This window comes from Perissodus microlepis, chromosome 18 (assembly GCF_051167445.1).
Source record: "Perissodus microlepis isolate ML-2025 ecotype Zambia chromosome 18, ASM5116744v1, whole genome shotgun sequence".
In the NCBI taxonomy this organism is placed as follows: Eukaryota; Metazoa; Chordata; class Actinopteri; order Cichliformes; family Cichlidae; genus Perissodus; species Perissodus microlepis.
Window position 1 is genome coordinate 816,301 of NC_140478.1, and position 14,222 is coordinate 830,522.

General features: G+C 43.1%; 3 non-coding genes across 3 annotated transcripts; all 3 read left to right on the forward strand.

Annotated features, from left to right (window-relative positions):
* The first annotated feature begins 6,700 nt into the window (after positions 1-6,700).
* On the forward strand, positions 6,701-6,772 carry trnap-ugg (transfer RNA proline (anticodon UGG)). Its single transcript has one exon. It is a non-coding gene; the product is annotated as a tRNA-Pro (tRNA).
* An 889-nt stretch (positions 6,773-7,661) lies between these two features.
* trnap-agg (transfer RNA proline (anticodon AGG)) lies at positions 7,662-7,733 on the forward strand. The gene has a single exon. It is a non-coding gene; the product is annotated as a tRNA-Pro (tRNA).
* Positions 7,734-8,622: 889 nt separating this feature from the next.
* trnap-ugg (transfer RNA proline (anticodon UGG)) lies at positions 8,623-8,694 on the forward strand. The gene has a single exon. It is a non-coding gene; the product is annotated as a tRNA-Pro (tRNA).
* The last annotated feature ends 5,528 nt before the right edge of the window (positions 8,695-14,222 follow it).

Sequence of the window (14,222 nt, forward strand, 5' to 3'; positions counted from 1 at the left end):
TGTGAGATAAAATTGAGGCACAAGAAGCCAGAAGGGGACAGAGGGGGGGATGTCTCCCCTGCACCCTGGTGACACACCTTTACCCCAAGGCCCTGCATGTGTGGGTGATTGTGGTGGAGCGGGAAGAGGGAGGCAGCTGGAGATAGGGAGGGAAGGAAGGGAGGGGCAAGTGACCCCTCCCTGGGGCCAGCTCCCCCGCTGACCCCATTAGGCACCCCCATACTACGCAACCCGCCAGGGAAAGGGGACCCAGGCCCATCCGGACCGGGGCCCAGAACAGCAGCGCCGCCCGGCCCCACAGAGCCCGGGAAAGCCCACCTGACCCCACCACAGAGAAAACTGCACCCACCCCGTCATCCACTCATCTTCCAGACAACACAAGACAATAGACGCCCAGGCTGAGATCTTCCTCCACCTCTCCTGTATCTCCCCCTGCTGCGGAGTGCGTTCCTGAAGAGAGGAGAGCTCCTGCAAGGTGTAACAACCCCCCCCCCCCAGTTGAAGAGCCCCCCAGGTGGCTCGATGCACTGGTGGCACCCTGCGCCAGGGCCGGGCCCCCATACACCCACCCGCCCACAACCCCAGCAACATACCAACCAGGACCCAAGCCCCCGAGGCCCAGCCAGGGCCCCAGCCCAGAGATGGAGCGCCCCCAGAACCTCACGCCTGTCCCGGACCCACCCAGGGGCAGCCAAGCAACCAGGTCAGTAACCCACGTCCGTCAGCACAGACCCTACCCTAGCCCCGCTGCACGCAGCCACGAGGAAACCGTCACCTAAGAGCCAACAGAGCCCCTAATAGGCCATAACCGCTACCCTGGGTTGAGCCCCCCAAGGAAGATGCTCCTGGGGAACCCCCCGATGCCCTAAGCCTGTCCCTACCCCCACACCAATCACAACAGCGAAGGTGGGACTAAACAAAAGGAATTACTAATGTAAAAAAAAAAGTGTTTTTATTTATATATGTTTATATATAAATATATGCGGTGGCCCCTAGAGACAAAACACGTACAAACTCCAAAAAGCACTTACAAACTCCAAAACAAATTTCTAGCATGAACTGACCTTCCAAAACAGAGCTACCTAGATCACTTAAATTACACAATTGAAAGCATGAAAGCATATGTGTATTGTTTGTGTATTTATACACAAGCATTCATATATAGTCAAATAATAAAAAAGAAAAAATGTTCATTTACCTGTTGTTACCACACACCAAATCCGGTCGTTGGTACTTGCTGGCTTGTGTAGCCACGAGGTAACAAAAGCTCAACACTGCCCCCTAGCATCCTGGAGCACTTCTGTTGTCTTTTGTATGTGTTTTGAGTTTTTATGTGCTTCTGAGTTTTTACGTGTTTTGGAGTTTTCACGTGTTTTGGAGTTTGTACGTGTTTTTACGTGTTTTGGAGTTTTTACGTGTTTTGGAGTTTGTACGTGCTTCAGGGTTCGTACGTGATTTGAAGTTTGTATGTGCTTTGTCTGTAGGGGCCACAGTAATTATACTTTTATTTATTCACTCCACATAAAATGTAATAAATAAATCATATAATACCAAAATCAACTATTCACATTTCAACTTTTAACTATTTAAATTTTCAGCTTTTTCCTTTTACAAATTTAAAGTGAAACAACACAAAACACTGCAAACCACAACACAATTAAATATAAATGATAATATGAAAACAAAAAGAAGATGCATATTCTCGGTCATATGGGCCTGCATGAATAAACTTTCTGACTCCTTTATCATCTGCAACTGAAAATAGTTGTGGATGATTACTATACCTTTCTAATGTGACATTGTTGTCCCTGGCTCTCTTTCTCTCTCTCTCCCTCCCGCTCTGTTCCTGTGCTACTGCAAGTGTAACTACCACCCCTCCCCCCTCTGCCCAGTGTAAAGCACAAGGCTCGCATGCTGAGTGGAGCGGAAAAAAAGTGCGAGAGAGAGAGAGGGTGAGAGAAAGAAAAAGAAAAAAAAAAACACGGCTCGCAATAAGGAGCCGGCTCACGTCGTTCATGTCAAAGATCCGGCTCTAAGAGCCATTTCGTTCGCGACCAACCCATCACTACAATACATGTTTTAAACTCTCTACTTTGATAAATAATGTGTTCCCGAGGAATCTCTCCGAGGCCATTGTGACATGCTTCCTCTTGTCTCAGTCCTCTGTTGTTCCCCTGGTGTTAATTATATGTGCATTTGGGTCCTCCACATAAGCGGTCCCCAACCTTTTTTGCGCCACGGTCACAGTACCAGCCCGTGGCACGGGGGTTGGGGACCGCTGCTCTACATTACAATCGGTGTGCTCATCTCACAGACCTTGACAGGTTATAGATTTTCAGCCTAAGCTAAGGAAAGCCAATGAAAAACCCCCACAAAGACTACCAGAGGTACAGAAAAACCAAGAGACCTTGAAAGGGTTAAGGCCATTGTAATACTGTCACTGAGTGTACAATAGATTCAAAGGTGTGTGTGTGTATGTGTGTGTGTGTGTGTGTGTGTGTGTTCACGAATGAGAAAATCTGTTCCACAGTAAATCTGTTATCCCCACAGATGGTTCCTGATGAGCTACAGACAACAGCCAAAAAAAGCCAAGGACGGTACACATCACTCTGAACTTCATGACACACACACACACATTGTTTTTATTAGCATTATTAGAGCTGTAACACTGTTAAATGTGACAAATGTTTAACTTAAATTATTAGTTTATGTTCATTTTGACAATATTTGGGCCAGAGAATTGCAGAAAATATACACTCAACATCATCCTAGAAAGGATCAGAGTTACGGTGTTCAAAAAACTGTCCTTCACCACTGACGACACTGCTGTTGTACACCCTGGAGATAACCCTTGACAGCTGATGTTATTAGTAGTTTTCTATTGAAAGATTTCTCAATTCTTCTTGGGTGTCAGCCAGCTACTCTACTGCAAATCCCTCCTCTTTGGAATCTCACTGCCTACTACTTTAAGGTTAGTCCAGACTTCTGGTGTTTGTCCAGTCACCTGGTATCATGAAATTTTCCATTAAAGGCATGAAAGTTTATTTGTTTGAACATAGAAGAACAAAGTTTTTGCATGGCATTTTGCACCCTGAACAATGCCCTAACCTCTACCTTCACCTTATCCGTAACCTAAGGAGCTTGTATTTAAAATATGTAGTGGTAAGTGGTAAAATACAATGAGGGTTTCTACAGGCAAAAACATGGCTGTGCTATGGGCTCCCCAGTGTCACCAATTGTAGCAAACCTTTACATGGAGGAAGTGGAAAGAAAGGCTCTTGGCTCTTTTAAAGGGAGAGTACTCAGCCACTGGTACAGATATGTGGACGACACCTGGGTCAAAATTAAAACACAAGAAGTGGAATCCTTCACTGTTCACATTAACGCTGTGGATAAAAATATCAAGTTCACCAGGAAAGACACAAAGGATAACAGTTTGCCTTTCCTGGACTGCGCTGTGCACGTTGAAGAGAATGGAAACCTCAACATTGACGTTTACCGGAAGCCCACACACACGGACCAGTACCTCCTCTTTGACTCCCATCACCCTCTGGAACACAAACTTGGAGTAATCATGTTCTACACCACCGGGCATAACATGTTCCCTCTAAGCCTGAAGGGAAAAAGACAGAACACACACATGTAAAGGAAGCACTCAAAATATGCAGTTATCCTAATTGGGCGTTTATAAAGTCAGCAAAGATGCACAGAAAAGAAGATCAGACACCAGCGAGGGAGAAAAAGAAAGACAAACGCAACAACATTGTCATCCCCTATGTAGCCGGTGTATCAGAGAAACTCAGGAGAGTTTTCTCCAAGCACGACATCCCAGTGTATTTCAGACCCAGCAACACACTCAGACAAAAACTGGTTCACCCGAAAGACAAAACTCCAAAACACAAACTTAACAATGTAGTGTATGCTGTACAGTGTAGCGAGGAATGCCCGGACCTTGCTGCACGTCTTGATTTGCGGCTGCTTTACAACAGTCGACTGTGGTAGTACACTCTAGTGGGAGGGGTTACGAGCTCACATGGCTTGTAGCTGTGCCGGAGAGCAATCTCAGGTGAGCTATTTACATCTGCAGTAGCCTTAAAGGACTATTGTTTGTTCTCCTGCCAGTGGATTACTTTTCTTCTGGTTGCAGAAGAACTCACACACGTCCTCATTCAGTGCCATACACTTTCTTTATTTTGCTGGCCAGCTATCACGATTGTTTTCTCACAGACAATACAAAGACATTTTAGTTATTGCCAAATAGACCCTCTCTGATCACGGACTGAGGAAGTTGAAGTAGCGGTGCCGGAGAGCAATCTCAGGTGAGCTAGTCGGGAATATTTACATCTGAGAAAAGACTCTCTCAGTAATATATTCACATATATTGATGCAAATATTTCTTTTTTTTCTCTTTTCTTCTTCTCTTCGTTTACATTGCATTCCAAGGGACTGTAAGTTGTTCAGGCTGTAAACATTTGCACTTAGAGTTTGTTAAGTTTTATTTGATGTATCAGTGTCAAGCTGATGTCTAAGAGGGTGTGTTAGGGACGTATGCGCTAGAGTCCAATTCTTTAAAGCATTAAATAAATTGTCCTCTGTTGTTATCCACATTGTTTCGATCATTCTTTGGTGAGTGGACATATTGGTTACATTTCTGTTATGCTAACATAGCTGTGTAGCTAGCGATCACATAGCACATCATTATATACCAGCTAGCCCAACTTCAGTAACCCTACAAACGTCACTGCTGTTTAGTTTTCTGTCTTCTTTTATGTTAGAGGTGATACCAATGCTGTGTGTTTTAATTTATTCAGAAATCTCTCAGTCAGAACATGCTATATCATGTTTAGGTGGAAACCAGCGAGCTAACTTCCTGCTAACTTCGTTAGATGTAATAAATTCTGTTTTCATGGATGCCTGGATGTTAAACTTAATTGTTACACCTGGTAAAGCAGCAGCGCTGATCATTTTATTAAAAAATTTACACAGTTTTTAACTCTCAGTGATGCCGCAGATTTTGTTTAACTTTGGGACCTGAAGCAGAGTTTTGGCCCAAAAACGGCTAATGGAGTCAGACTTAAAGACCATAAAGGGCAGTTAGGTCAGTAGACTTCCTGGCTAATAATGATACAGACCAATACAGCAAGAAAACGAGTAGGATTCATTACAGAAAGAAAAGACCATAAATAGCAATCCTTAAACAATTAACATTATATTACAAATCAAATATAACAACATCTGCAGTGGCCACCGCAAACTAGCCAGATTGTGGATTGAACCGAGAACTTTCTTGCTGCTCTTATTCTTATTCTTACTCTTATTGCTCTTTCTTTCGTTCTTTCTGGGTCACAAAATAAACTTTTAACATATTTTCGGGCGAGAATGTAGCTGTGTAAACTTCAAATATCTGCACGGTTTATCAAGACATCACATATTTGTAAGAGTGCTCCGACGTTGTCGGAGATGACTGTTACTCACCAGCTCGATAGCTGCTCTGGAGCTCGAGGGTCACTGGAGCCGCCGAGAAAAGCAAACTCCTGGTACATCATTTTAAGATGACCACGGTATTTCGCTACTCAGGTTAAATATATAAATACTCAGGTAATATATAAGTCACTTACATAACCTAAAAATGTTGTTGATTGGCTTTTTCTATGTTTTATTTGTTCCTGAGTAAATCGGTTTGGATGAGATTAGATTAGATTAGATAAAGTCAAACTTTATTAAGTATAGGCATTCCGTGGCTCGTTGGTCTAGGCGTATGATTCTCGCTTATGGTGCGAGAGATCCGGGCTTCAAATCCCCGACGAGCCCCCTTAACATCACAAGCTTTTAGCTTCATGGAATCGTTTGGCAAGTTACATTTCTTCTGGGGCATTGTAAATGTGCTTTTTGCCAAACCTTTCAATGTGATCTGTGACACCAATTCGTCTTTCTAAAATAACGTTTTTGATTTTGTGAAGGAGTCACTCTCATGACTCATTGAGTGATGCCATTGACTGCACAATCCCTGTCATGCAATCTGTATATGTCACATTTTGAGATTGCCGTGGAAACCTTACTGGGCAGATACTAAAAAATACCTGTTACCAGGTACTATCACCTAATGGAAACTCTAAAGATCGAGCTGAGTCAAGTTAAGCCAAGCTAGGTAGGTGCTAGTGGAAAAGGGCTATTAGAGATCACAAAGTCTGATCGAAATTGAGGCCATTCAATTTCGGTGTAAAGACGTTAAACTACATATGTCAAGGTCTCATAATGGTTTCACCCGAAACCTCTGCTGATAATTACCCACGCCTTTTTTCACACCTTGGCTCATGTGATGTGTTTCATAGTTGGTCAACAACCCTGGTAAAGACAACCCCCTCTGGGGTTTAAATACCTGGGACTCTCCAACATTTAGTTTTAGATCTAACGAAGGTTCTCAGAGGAGAGGTGAAAGGTCTTCAAAGCACTTAGAGAATTCCAGCTGCTTTCTTTCAAAGCTCATCAGACTACCATGACCTGGATGACTGGGAACCCTTTTTTCTCATTCACTGTGTGCAGTCCCTCTGGAGTCATCCCTGTTGGAGCTTGTCAGTAGCAAAGGCCTGAAAGTACAAAAATGAATACTGAAGAGGGCTTAAAAACATTCCTGCTTGAATTTGAAGGCCGATTTAAGTCTATCCTTTCAGAGTTCCAGACTTAAGCACAGGTCTCTTGTGGCTCGTTGGTCTAGGCGTATGATTCTCGCTTTGGGTGCGAGAGGTCCTGGGTTCAAATCCCGGACGAGCCCCCTTAAAATCACAAGCTCTTAGCTTCATGGAATTCTTTGGCAAGTCACATTGCTTCTGGGGCATTGTAAATGTGCTTTTTGCCAAACCGTTCAATGTGATCTGTGACACCAATTTTTTTTTCTAAAATAACGTTTTTGATTTTGTGAAGGAGTCACTCTCATGACTCATTGAGTGATGCCATTGACTGCACAATCCCTGTCATGCAATCTGTATATGTCACATTTTGAGATTGCCGTGGAAACCTTACTGGGCAGATACCAAAAAATACCTGTTACCAGGTACTATCACCTAATGGAAACTCTAAAGATCGAGCTGAGTCAAGTTAAGCTAAGCTAGGTAGGTGCTAGTGGAAAAGGGCTATTAGAGATCACAAAGTCTGATCGAAATTGAGGCCATTCAATTTCGGTGTAAAGACGTTAAACTTCATATGTCAAGGTCTCATAATGGTTTCACCCGAAACCTCTGCTGATAATTACCCACGCCTTTTTTCACACCTTGGCTCATGTGATGTGTTTCATAGTTGGTCAACAACCCTGGTAAAGACAACCCCCTCTGGGGTTTAAATACCTGGGACTCTCCAACATTTAGTTTTAGATCTAACGAAGGTTCTCAGAGGAGAGGTGAAAGGTCTTCAAAGCACTTAGAGAATTCCAGCTGCTTTCTATCAAAGCTCATCAGACAACCATGACCTGGATGACTGGGAACCCTTTTTTCTCATTCACTGTGTGCAGTCCCTCTGGAGTCATCCCTGTTGGAGCTTGTCAGTAGCAAAGGCCTGAAAGTACAAAAATGAATACTGAAGAGGGCTTAAAAACATTCCTGCTTGAATTTGAAGGCCGATTTAAGTCTATCCTTTCAGAGTTCCAGACTTAAGCGCAGGGCTCTTGTGGCTCGTTGGTCTAGGCGTATGATTCTCGCTTAGGGTGCGAGAGGTCCTGGGTTCAAATCCCGGACGAGCCCCTTTAAAATCACAAGCTCTTAGTTTCATGGAATTCTTTGGCAAGTCAGATTGCTTCTGGGGCATTGTAAATGTGTTGCGTGCCAAACCTTTCAATGTGATCTGTGACACCAATTTTTTTTTCTAAAATAACGTTTTTGATTTTGTGAAGGAGTCACTCTCATGACTCATTGAGTGATGCCATTGACTGCACAGTCCCTGCCACGCAATCTGTATATGTCACATTTTGAGATTGCCTTGGAAACCTTACTGGGCAGATACTAAAAAATACCTTTTACCAGGTACTATCACCTAATGGAAACTCTAAAGATCAAGCTGAGTCAAGTTAAGCCAAGCTAGGTAGGTGCTAGTGGAAAAGGGCTATTAGAGATCACAAAGTCTGATCGAAATTGAGGCCATTCAATTTCGGTGTGAAGACGTTAAACTACATATGTCAAGGTCTCATAATGGTTTCACCCGAAACCTCTGCTGATAATTACCCACGCCTTTTTTCACACCTTGGCTCATGTGATGTGTTTCATAGTTGGTCAACGACCCTGGTAAAGACAACCCCCTCTGGGGTTTAAATACCAGGGACTCTCCAACATTTAGTTTTAGATCTAACGAAGGTTCTCAGAGGAGAGGTGAAAGGTCTTCAAAGCACTTAGAGAATTCCAGCTGCTTTCTTTCAAAGCTCATCAGACTACCATGACCTGGATGACTGGGAACCCTTTTTTCTCATTCACTGTGTGCAGTCCCTCTGGAGTCATCCCTGTTGGAGCTTGTCAGTAGCAAAGGCCTGAAAGTACAAAAATGAATACTGAAGAGGGCTTAAAAACATTCCTGCTTGAATTTGAAGGCCGATTTAAGTCTATCCTTTCAGAGTTCCAGACTTAAGCACAGGTCTCTTGTGGCTCGTTGGTCTAGGCGTATGATTCTCGCTTTGGGTGCGAGAGGTCCTGGGTTCAAATCCCGGACGAGCCCCCTTAAAATCACAAGCTCTTAGCTTCATGGAATTCTTTGGCAAGTCACATTGCTTTTGGGGCATTGTAAATGTGTTGCGTGCCAAACCTTTCAATGTGATCTGTGACACCAATTTTTTTTTCTAAAATAACGTTTTTGATTTTGTGAAGGAGTCACTCTCATGACTCATTGAGTGATGCCATTGACTGCACAATCCCTGTCATGCAATCTGTATATGTCACATTGTGAGATTGCCGTGGAAACCTTACTGGGCAGGTACTAAAAGATACCTTTTACCAGGTACTATCACCTAATGGAAACTCTAAAGATCGAGCTGAGTCAAGTTAAGCCAAGCTAGGTAGGTGCTAGTGGAAAAGGGCTATTATGGATCACAAAGACTGATCAAAATTGAGGCCATTCAATTTCGGTGTGAAGACATTAAACTACATATGTCAAAGTCTCATAATGGTTTCACCCGAAACCTCTGCTGATAATTACCCACGCCTTTTTTCACACCTTGGCTCATGTGATGTGTTTCATAGTTGGTCAACGTCCCTGGTAAAGACAACCCCCTCTGGGGTTTAAATACCTGGGACTCTCCAACATTTAGTTTTAGATCTAACGAAGGTTCTCAGAGGAGAGGTGAAAGGTCTTCAAGGAACTTAGAGAATTCCAGCTGCTTTCTTTCAAAGCTCATCAGACTACCATGACCTGGATGACTGGGAACCCTTTTTTCTCATTCACTGTGTGCAGTCCCTCTGGAGTCATCCCTGTTGGAGCTTGTCAGTAGCAAAGGCCTGAAAGTACAAAAATGAATACTGAAGAGGGCTTAAAAACATTCCTGCTTGAATTTGAAGGCCGATTTAAGTCTATCCTTTCAGAGTTCCAGACTTAAGCCCAGGCTTCCTGTGGTTCGTTGGTCTAGGCGTATGATTCTGGCTTCGGGTGCGAGAGGTCCCGGGTTCAAATCCCGGACGAGCCCCCTTAAAATCACAAGCTTTTAGCTTCATGGAATTCTTTGGCAAGTCACATTGCTTCTGGGGCATTGTAAATGTGTTGTGTGCCAAACCTTTCAATGTGATCTGTGACACCAATTTGTCTTTCTAAATTAATGTTTTTGATTTTGTGAAGGAGTCACTCTCATGACTCATTGAGTGATGCCATTGACTGCACAATCCCTGTCATGCAATCTGTATATGTCACATTTTGAGATTGCCTTGGAAACCTTATTGGGCAGATACTAAAAAATACCTGTTACCAGGTACTATCACCTAATGGAAACTCTAAAGATCGAGCTGAGTCAAGTTAAGCCAAGCTAGGTAGGTGCTAGTGGAAAAGGGCTATTAGAGATCACAAAGTCTGATCGAAATTGAGGACATTCAGTTTCGGTGTAAAGACGTTAAACTACATATGTCAAAGTCTCATAATGGTTTCACCCGAAACCTCTGCTGATAATTACCCACGCCTTTTTTCACACCTTGGCTCATGTGATGTGTTTCATAGTTGGTCAACAACCCTGGTAAAGACAACCCCCTCTGGGGTTTAAATACCTGGGACTCTCCAACATTTAGTTTTAGATCTAACGAAGGTTCTCAGAGGAGAGGTGAAAGGTCTTCAAGGCACTTAGAGAATTCCAGCTGCTTTCTTTCAAAGCTCATCAGACTACCATGACCTGGATGACTGGGAACCCTTTTTTCTCATTCACTGTGTGCAGTCCCTCTGGAGTCATCCCTGTTGGAGCTTGTCAGTAGCAAAGGCCTGAAAGTACAAAAATGAATACTGAAGAGGGCTTAAAAATATTCCTGCTTGAATTTGAAGGCCGATTTAAGTTTATCCTTTCAGAGTTCCAGACTTAATCACAGGCTTCCTGTGGCTAGTTGGTCTAGGCGTATGATTCTCGCTTAGGGTGCAAGAGGTCCCGGGTTCAAATCCCGGACGAGCCCCCTTAAAATCACAAGCTCTTAGCTTCATGGAATCCTTTGGCAAGTTACATTTCTTCTGGGGCATTGTAAATGTGCTTTTTGCCAAACCTTTCAATGTGATCTGTGACACCAATTTGTTTTTTCAATAATAATGTTTTTGATTTTGTGAAGGAGTCACTCTCATGACTCATTGAGTGATGCCATTGACTGCACAATCCCTGTCATGCAATCTGTATATGTCACATTTTGAGATTGCCTAGGAAACCTTACTGGGCAGATACTAAAAAATACCTGTTACCAGGTACTATCACCTGATGGAAAGTCTAAAGATCGAGCTGAGTCAAGTTAAGCCAAGCTAGGTAGGTGCTAGTGGAAAAGGGCTATTAGAGATCACAAAGTCTGATCCAAATTGAGGCCATTCAATTTCGGTGTAAAGACGTTAAACTACATATGTCAAAGTCTCATAATGGTTTCACCCGAAACCTCTGCTGATAATTACCCACGCCTTTTTTCACACCTTGGCTCATGTGATGTGTTTCATAGTTGGTCAACAACCCTGGTAAAGACAACCCCCTCTGGGGTTTAAATACCTGGGACTCTCCAACATTTAGTTTTAGATCTAACGAAGGTTCTCAGAGGAGAGGTGAAAGGTCTTCAAGGCACTTAGAGAATTCCAGCTGCTTTCTTTCAAAGCTCATCAGACTACCATGACCTGGATGACTGGGAACCCTTTTTTCTCATTCACTGTGTGGAGTCCCTCTGGAGTCATCCCTGTTGGAGCTTGTCAGTAGCAAAGGCCTGAAAGTACAAAAATGAATACTGAAGAGGGCTTAAAAACATTCCTGCTTGAATTTGAAGGCAGATTTAAGTCTATCCTTTCAGAGTTCCAGACTTAAGCGCAGGTCTTTTGTGGCTAGTTGGTCTAGGTGTATGATTCTCGCTTCGGGTGCGAGAGGTCCCGGGTTCAAATCCCGGACGAGCCCCCTTAAAATCACAAGCTCTCAGCTTCATGGAATTCTTTGGCAAGTCACATTGCTTCTGGGGCATTGTAAGTGTGTTTTGTGAAAAAACCTTTCAATGTGATCTGTGACACCAATTTGTCTTTCTAAAATAACGTTTTTGATTTTGTGAAGGAATCACTCTCATGACTCATTGAGTGATGCCATTGACTGCACAATCCTTGTCATGCAATCTGTATATGTCACATTTTGAGATTGTCTTGGAAACCTTACTGGGCAGATACTAAAAAATACCTGTTACCAGGTACTATCACCTAATGGAAACTCTAAAGATCGAGCTGAGTCAAGTTAAGCCAAGCTAGGTAGGTGCTAGTGGAAAAGGGCTATTAGAGATCACAAAGTCTGATCGAAATTGAGGACATTCAATTTCGGTGTAAAGACGTTAAACTACATATGTCAAAGTCTCATAATGGTTTCACCCGAAACCTCTGCTGATAATTACCCACGCCTTTTTTCACACCTTGGCTCATGTGATGTGTTTCATAGTTGGTCAACAACCCTGGTAAAGACAACCCCCTCTGGGGTTTAAATACCTGGGACTCTCCAACATTTAGTTTTAGATCTAACGAAGGTATTCAGAGGAGAGGTGAAAGGTCTTCAAGGCACTTAGAGAATTCCAGCTGCTTTCTTTCAAAGCTCATCAGACTACCATGACCTGGATGACTGGGAACCCTTTTTTCTCATTCACTGTGTGCAGTCCCTCTGGAGTCATCCCTGTTGGAGCTTGTCAGTAGCAAAGGCCTGAAAGTACAAAAATGAATACTGAAGAGGGCTTAAAAATATTCCTGCTTGAATTTGAAGGCCGATTTAAGTTTATCCTTTCAGAGTTCCAGACTTAATCACAGGCTTCCTGTGGCTCGTTGGTCTAGGCGTATGATTCTCGCTTAGGGTGCAAGAGGTCCCGGGTTCAAATCCCGGACGAGCCCCCTTAAAATCACAAGCTCTTAGCTTCATGGAATCCTTTGGCAAGTTACATTTCTTCTGGGGCATTGTAAATGTGCTTTTTGCCAAACCTTTCAATGTGATCTGTGACACCAATTTGTTTTTTCAATAATAACGTTTTTGATTTCGTGAAGGAGTCACTCTCATGACTCATTGAGTGATGCCATTGACTGCACAATCCCTGTCATGCAATCTGTATATGTCACATTTTGAGATTGCCTAGGAAACCTTACTGGGCAGATACTAAAAAATACCTGTTACCAGGTACTATCACCTGATGGAAAGTCTAAAGATCGAGCTGAGTCAAGTTAAGCCAAGCTAGGTAGGTGCTAGTGGAAAAGGGCTATTAGAGATCACAAAGTCTGATCCAAATTGAGGCCATTCAATTTCGGTGTAAAGACGTTAAACTACATATGTCAAAGTCTCATAATGGTTTCACCCGAAACCTCTGCTGATAATTACCCACGCCTTTTTTCACACCTTGGCTCATGTGATGTGTTTCATAGTTGGTCAACAACCCTGGTAAAGACAACCCCCTCTGGGGTTTAAATACCTGGGACTCTCCAACATTTAGTTTTAGATCTAACGAAGGTTCTCAGAGGAGAGGTGAAAGGTCTTCAAGGCACTTAGAGAATTCCAGCTGCTTTCTTTCAAAGCTCATCAGACTACCATGACCTGGATGACTGGGAACCCTTTTTTCTCATTCACTGTGTGGAGTCCCTCTGGAGTCATCCCTGTTGGAGCTTGTCAGTAGCAAAGGCCTGAAAGTACAAAAATGAATACTGAAGAGGGCTTAAAAACATTCCTGCTTGAATTTGAAGGCAGATTTAAGTCTATCCTTTCAGAGTTCCAGACTTAAGCGCAGGTCTTTTGTGGCTAGTTGGTCTAGGCGTATGATTCTCGCTTCGGGTGCGAGAGGTCCCGGGTTCAAATCCCGGACGAGCCCCCTTAAAATCACAAGCTCTCAGCTTCATGGAATTCTTTGGCAAGTCACATTGCTTCTGGGGCATTGTAAGTGTGTTTTGTGCCAAACCTTTCAATGTGATCTGTGACACCAATTTGTCTTTCTAAAATAACGTTTTTCATTTTGTGAAGGAATCACTCTCATGACTCATTGAGTGATGCCATTGACTGCACAATCCTTGTCATGCAATCTGTATATGTCACATTTTGAGATTGTCTTGGAAACCTTACTGGGCAGATACTAAAAAAATACCTGTTACCAGGTACTATCACCTAATGGAAACTCTAAAGATCGAGCTGAGTCAAGTTAAGCCAAGCTAGGTAGGTGCTAGTGGAAAAGGGCTATTAGAGATCACAAAGTCTGATCGAAATTGAGGACATTCAATTTCGGTGTAAAGACGTTAAACTACATATGTCAAGGTCTCATAATGGTTTCACCCGAAACCTCTGCTGATAATTACCCACGCCTTTTTTCACACCTTGGCTCATGTGATGTGTTTCATAGTTGGTCAGCAACCCTGGTAAAGACAACCCCCTCTGGGGTTTAAATACCTGGGACTCTCCAACATTTAGTTTTAGATCTAACGAAGGTTCTCAGAGGAGAGGTGAAAGGTCTTCAAGGCACTTAGAGAATTCCAGCTGCTTTCTTTCAAAGCTCATCAGACTACCATGACCTGGATGACTGGGAACCCTTTTTTCTCAT